Source organism: Sander lucioperca, chromosome 5 (assembly GCF_008315115.2).
Source record: "Sander lucioperca isolate FBNREF2018 chromosome 5, SLUC_FBN_1.2, whole genome shotgun sequence".
In the NCBI taxonomy this organism is placed as follows: Eukaryota; Metazoa; Chordata; class Actinopteri; order Perciformes; family Percidae; genus Sander; species Sander lucioperca.
Window position 1 is genome coordinate 14,716,093 of NC_050177.1, and position 6,170 is coordinate 14,722,262.

Consider the following 6,170-nt stretch of genomic DNA (forward strand, 5'->3'; position numbering starts at 1 on the left):
TGATTTATTTTAATTTAGTAGGTTTATCTCAGTTCAAAACTATTTATTTGTTATTTCTGTAGAGCTTCAATAATACATGTCTACTATTCTTCTTCTCTCTCTCTCTCGCTCTCTCTCTCTCTCTCTCTGTCTCTCTACCTCTCTCTCTCTCTACCTCTCTCTCTCTCTCTCTCTCTCTCTCTCTCTGAGTGGATGTGTGAGTGTGAGTGCTGAGTGAGTCTACGGAGTGTGTGAGTTTCTATCTTTGTTTTTCTGTGTATTTGGGGTTGTGTATGTGATTATTTTGTTGTGTAGTTGTTAGTTATTAGTTGGTGGAGGTTTTGTTGGGATAGTTTGGTTGTCAGCCGGGCATTATGCCCGTGTTTGGCGGCCATGCGGTGCTGGAGAAGCTGACACGCCGACATGCGGTGAGGATTTCCCCTCATGTGGGCTGTTCAGTGGAGGAGGCCAGCTATGCTGTCGGGGAGGTTGTGGGCTTTGACAGTGTGAAGTCTGCCTCCCGTATGAACAAGGCAGTGGTGATTTTCCTGGATGATGTGGCGAAGGTTGAGACTGTGGTGGAGAAAGGAATTGTAATCCGGGATACTTTCACCCCGGTTCTCCCGCTGGTGAGCCCAGCTAAACGTATCACAATTTCAAACGCACCTCCGTTCATTAAAAATGATGATTTGGACAAAGAGCTGTCCCGGTACGGCCAGCTGATGTCTCCCATTAAAATGGTTCTGCTCGGATGTAAATCACCCAAACTCAAACACGTAGTGTGTCACAGGAGACAAGCCTTCATGATTTTAAAAGACAACGCGGCTGATCTAAATTTAACGTTCAGTTTTAAAGTTGAAGGATTCAGTTATGTTGTCTTTGCAACGTTGGATACTATGAAGTGTTTTGGATGCGGGGAGGAGGGTCATTTGGTCCGTTTTTGTCCGCGCCTGCCGGCCCCTGATCCCGCTGAGACGGCCCCCGGTCCCACTGAACCGGCTCCCGGTCCAGCTGGGTCGGGCGGTTGGGCCAACCGGGCCGCAGAGCCTCCGGGGGTCTCAGAGCCTCCGGGGGGCTCAGATTCAGATGTTGCGCCACCTGCGGCTGACTCAGACTCGGCAGGTGCGCAACAGTGTGCAGAAACTGCACAGGTAACAGAGAAAGACACGCAGGAAAAAGAGAGAGATGTTGCTCATAATGAGGGTGGAGATGAGAGTGTAAACGAAGGACATAACCAGTGTAATGAAAAAGCAGAAAATAACAGACAGACAGGGAAAAAGAAAGTCAGTGCTAAAGGAAAAAGCTGCAGTCGGAATGTTATTAATGTGGCTGATGATGTTCTGGCTGAAAATCTGTCTGAAGAGATGGATGTTACTATAAGATCCAGTAAAAGAAAAAGCAGTTCTAACAAAGACCAGAGTGAGGCAAAAGCTAAAAAGCTGCTGGAGGATCTGTGTGATGAGGATGAGGATGATGAGGAGGAATGTGAGTGGACTGCATCCCCAGTAGAAGAGTTAACTCTTTATCCTCTGGATAAAATTAAGAAGTTCCTGCAGGACACTAAAGGGATCAGGGCGGTTAAGACGGAGCAGTTCTTCCTGATCTGAGAGGGTTGATCAGGTCTGTGGCCTGGCTGAGGAAAGAGACAGAAGGGTTCACTATCCAAGAGGTTTACCGCCTCAACAAACTGGTGACTAAAGTCAGAGCTCAACTTATTGAAGATGATGACTAGTTTTAATATGTTTCTCCACATACATGTTGTGTGTTTTTTTGCTCTTTCCTTTTTAATGGCGGATTTAAACATTGGATCTTTAAACATTAATGGAGCAAGAAGTGATGTAAAAAGAGCTTCTCTGTTTAAACTGATGGAGTTCAAACATCTAGATGTTATCTTTGTGCAGGAGACTCCCAGTGATGTGGAGAATGAGAGTGAGTGGAGGAAGCAGTGGCCTGGGGGGGTTATTCTCAGCCATAAGGCCTCCAACAGTGGGGGGGTCGGGGTGCTCTTCTCTAAGGGCTTTCGTCCCAGCTCCTTTAGTGTGGAGGACATCATGTGTGGCCACATTATAAAAATTAAGGTTCAGTATGAAAATGTAAAACTTATTTTTATAAATGTGTATGCTCCAGTTTTGGCCATTGAACGAATTACATTTTTAAACCTTTTGTGTGATGTCATTCAGGATTGTACTGATGATTTTAGTTTTTGGGAGGTGACTTTAACTGCACAGAGAATCCCTCTTTAGACCGTAATCACCTGGAGCCTCATCCTGCTTCCTGGGCCAGACTCAGGCGTCTGATGGAGAGCTGTGAGCTGGAGGATGTGTGGAGAGGTTTTCACCTGAACGCCAGGCGGTACACCTGGAGTCATTCCAGAGACAACATGTTGTCTTTGGCCAGGCTGGACCGCTGCTATTGTTTTAAACACCATTTTGGTGTTTTTAAACAGTGTGTAATAACTCCTGTTGGTTTTACGGACCATTGTCTTGTCCAGTGTTCTGTCTATATTCTCTCTCTCTCTACCTATCTCTCTGTCGCTCTCCCTCTCTCTACATCTCTCTCTGTCTCTCCCTCTCCCTCTCTCTCCCTCTTTCTCCATCTCTCTCCCTCTCTCTGTCTCTCTCTACCTCTCTCTCCCTCTCTCTCTCTCTATCTCTCTCTCTACCTCTCTACTCTCTCTCTCTATCTCTCTCTCTCTCTGTCTCTCTCCCTCTCTCTCTGTCTCTCTCTCTCTATCTGTCTCTCTCCCTCTCTCTCTGTCTCTCTCTCTCTGTCTCTCTCTCTCTCTCTGTCTCTATCTCTCTCTCTCTCTCTCTCTCTCTCTCTCTCTCTCTCTCTCTCTCTCTCTCTCTCTCTCTTTCTGAGTGATGTAATGCCCCCCCTCCTCCTCCTTTCAGGGTGGAGCCTGCTGGAGTCAGATATTTGACACCAGGTCCATGGAGATGTAAGTCTGTTTTTAATTTCATTCATCAAACTGTGACATCACTCATTCAACCCTCTGATGTCATCATCTACGTGCTGATTGGTTAATAACTGCAGCTGTGTTGTGTCTCCTTCTCTCCGTCAGATTCCTGTGAACTCACACTGGACACAAACACAGTGAACAGAAACCTCAAACTGTCTGACAACAACAGGAAGGTGACATTAGTGGAGGAGGATCAGTCATATCCTGATCATCCAGAGAGGTTTGACTACTGGTATCAGCTGCTGTGTAGAGATGGTCTGACTGGTCGCTGTTACTGGGAGGTTGAGAGGAGAGGAGAGGTTAATATATCAGTGAGTTACAGAGGAATCAGCAGGAGAGGAGGCAGTAGAGACTGTAGGTTTGGAGGTAATGATCAGTCCTGGAGTCTGATCTGCTCTGATGGTCGTTACTCTGTCAGGCACAATAAGAGAGAAACATCCATCTCCTCCTCCTCTGTCTCTAACAGAGTAGCAGTGTATGTGGACTGTCCTGCTGGCTCTCTGTCCTTCTACACAGTCTCCTCTGACTCACTGATCCACCTCCACACCTTCAACACCACATTCACTCAGACTCTCTATCCTGGGTTCAGGGTCTGGTCTCCTGGTTCCTCAGTGTCTCTGAGTCCTCTGGAGGACGGAGAGTCTCCTCCTGTTTCTCACTGCTGATCAGTTGAGTCTGTACAGGATCACACTTACAGAAATATTTCAGGTTATTGTTATGAACTAATGAATGAACTTTGTATAAAATAATTCAGAATGATTGAACAGATTCCTCGTGAACATTGTAAACTTCTTCCACTTCCAGTCCTTTAAAGATGGAAGCTGTGATCATGAAATTGTAGAAATGCCGTTGACTTGTGTCATGTTTAGTTTTGAGTTCTGTCTCTTTTCACAATAAAAGCATAAAGTTACTGTGAGAGTGTTTGAGGTCTTTCTGTTTAACTTTTACACACGATAAGATGTCTGGGTGTCCCAGAGGTCTTCCAGGTGGAGCTGCAGCGTGAGAAACCCTCCAATCAGAGCAGTCAAGTACGTTAGTCTTTCACTTTTTCATTTTCATATTGTGTTGCGTTCAGGGAGCAGAGAGTCTGTCTGTTTTCTCTCCACGTTAGTTATCTGCTCAGCCAGCTGCTGTAACTTCACTCTGTGCTATTAGTACTTTTACTGCAGTAACATGTCATCAATGGGACAGAAAACCTGTTTGATTGAGTCTGTTGGAGGTTTGATTCCCTCCCACATTAATATGTTTGTGTTGAAGACTTCACTGTTGGTATCAGTGAGGAAAGAAGACAGAGGGGGGATGGATTTCATATTTTAGGAAACATGTTCAGCTTGTGTAATGAGTAGTCAGTGTCTACAGTCATTAAATCTTTCAGTCAGTAACGGAGCATCAACAGCAGTCCAAATATAAGCTAGCTAGCTTAGCTCTGTTAAACAACACATGTATTTTTTATTTTTCTTTATTGATTTTTTCAACTTTATTTCAAAAAAAGTATTTTACAGAAGTTCAGTCATTGCAATACGTAGACAAATAAAATACAAAAATATATACAAATTAAAGCTGCAAGCAGCGAAGGACGGGCCCTCGCTCCTCTGCGCGCGTCGGGGTCACCTTTGGTCGCCGCTCCTTGCGACCGTGCATTTGCGCGGCACTCAGACACCGCAAATCGTCACCAATGAAAAGGGAACTCCCTGCTGCGTTCAACGATACCTCACACAAGACTCTACCTTAGATGGGTCAGCATTTATGAAAGGGGGCGTGGCTTGAACATAGGGGGCGGGCCAAACCATCACCAATGAAGAAGTAACTCTGTTGAGTTCATTGATACCTCACACAAGACACTTCCTTAAATGGGTCACCAGTTATAAAAAGGGGCGTGGCTAAATTATAGGGGCCGGGTCAACCCATCACCAATGAAGAAGCAACTCTGCTGAGTTCAATGACACCTCACACAAGACTACCTTAAACGTGGCCTGAGTAAGTGGGCGTGGTTATATTATAGGGGCCGGCTCATTATCACATGTAGACCACACATTCTAAGTTTCATGTAAATCGGATGATGTTTGTCATATAAGGCGCATTTCCTGTTGCCAGCGGGGGGCGCTATGACCAAAAGTCAAATATGGCCTGCAGATGTCCTCAGGCCTGGACCTTTGTCAATCGTGAGAATTTTCGGGCAGATACGACAATGTACACTCAAGTTACAACAATTTATTTGTTCATCGCTCAACACTCAAAATGGCCGCCACGCCACGCCCACACCGTCCGACGAAAAGTTTTTCTTTTAATGACTTTTCATCTTTAAGGTGTTGGGATGATAGAGACCAAGTTTGAAGTACATCGGATGAAATCTCTAGGAGGAGTTCGTTAAAGTATAGCACCTTGACTTTTAGGCCTACTTCCTGTTGCCACTAGGGGGCGCTATGACTTTAAGTAAATATCGGCCTTTATTTGTCCTCAGGGTTGGACTCTTATGAATCCTGAAACGTTTCGAGCCAATCGGACAATGTACACTCGAGTTACACCCACTTCCTGTTTCGGCGGCGAAACGCACAAAATGGCCGCCCCGCCACGGCCACGCCCTATGACGAAAAGTTTTTCTTTTAACAACTTTTCATCTTTAATGTCTTAAGATGGCACAGACCGAATTTGAAGTTGATCGGATGAAATCTCTAGGAGGAGTTTGTTAAAGTACGACATGTGGAAATGGCCAAAATTGCACTAATTTCGAACTTTGAAATCAAAATGGCGGACTTCCTGTTGGGCTTAGGGTATGGCTTCAATGACGTTTTTTGTACATCTTGACATGATACATACGTGTACCAAGTTTCGTGAGTCTACGTTAAACGCACTGCAGGGGCTCAATTTTTTTAACATTGTAGGGGGAGCTAGCAAGCCATTTTTGCGCGCCTATTCCCGAATCCCTTAAAATACGTAAATTTTCAGCAGACTTGATGCGACCGCCAAATTTGGTGAGTTTTTGAATATGTTAAGCCCCTCAAAAAGCCAATTCATTTGCCGGGAAAATAATAATAATTCCTTCAGTTTCAATAGTGCCTTCGCCGCTGTCAGCGCTCGGGCCCTAATAACGAAAAAAGCTACAAAACACTAATTACAATAAATAGCGACATGCAGTAATACAACCAAAGATATTTCACTTTTTCAATGAAACAAAAGCATGTGAATAAAATAAACATGTCTGGCCCTGATGTGGGACCTTCTCCCTTAA

The 6,170-nt window shown here is 44.9% G+C and overlaps 1 protein-coding gene across 1 annotated transcript in view; it reads left to right on the forward strand.

The window, feature by feature from the left end:
* Nucleotides 1–3,882: 3,882 nt before the first annotated feature.
* Nucleotides 3,883–6,170, forward strand: part of LOC118495113 (NACHT, LRR and PYD domains-containing protein 3-like) — a 45,254-nt gene continuing 42,966 nt past the window's right edge. The window contains exon 1 of the mRNA XM_036001540.1: nt 3,883–3,973. The gene's annotated coding sequence lies outside the window, so the exon portion shown is untranslated. The remainder of the gene's footprint in view (nt 3,974–6,170) is intronic.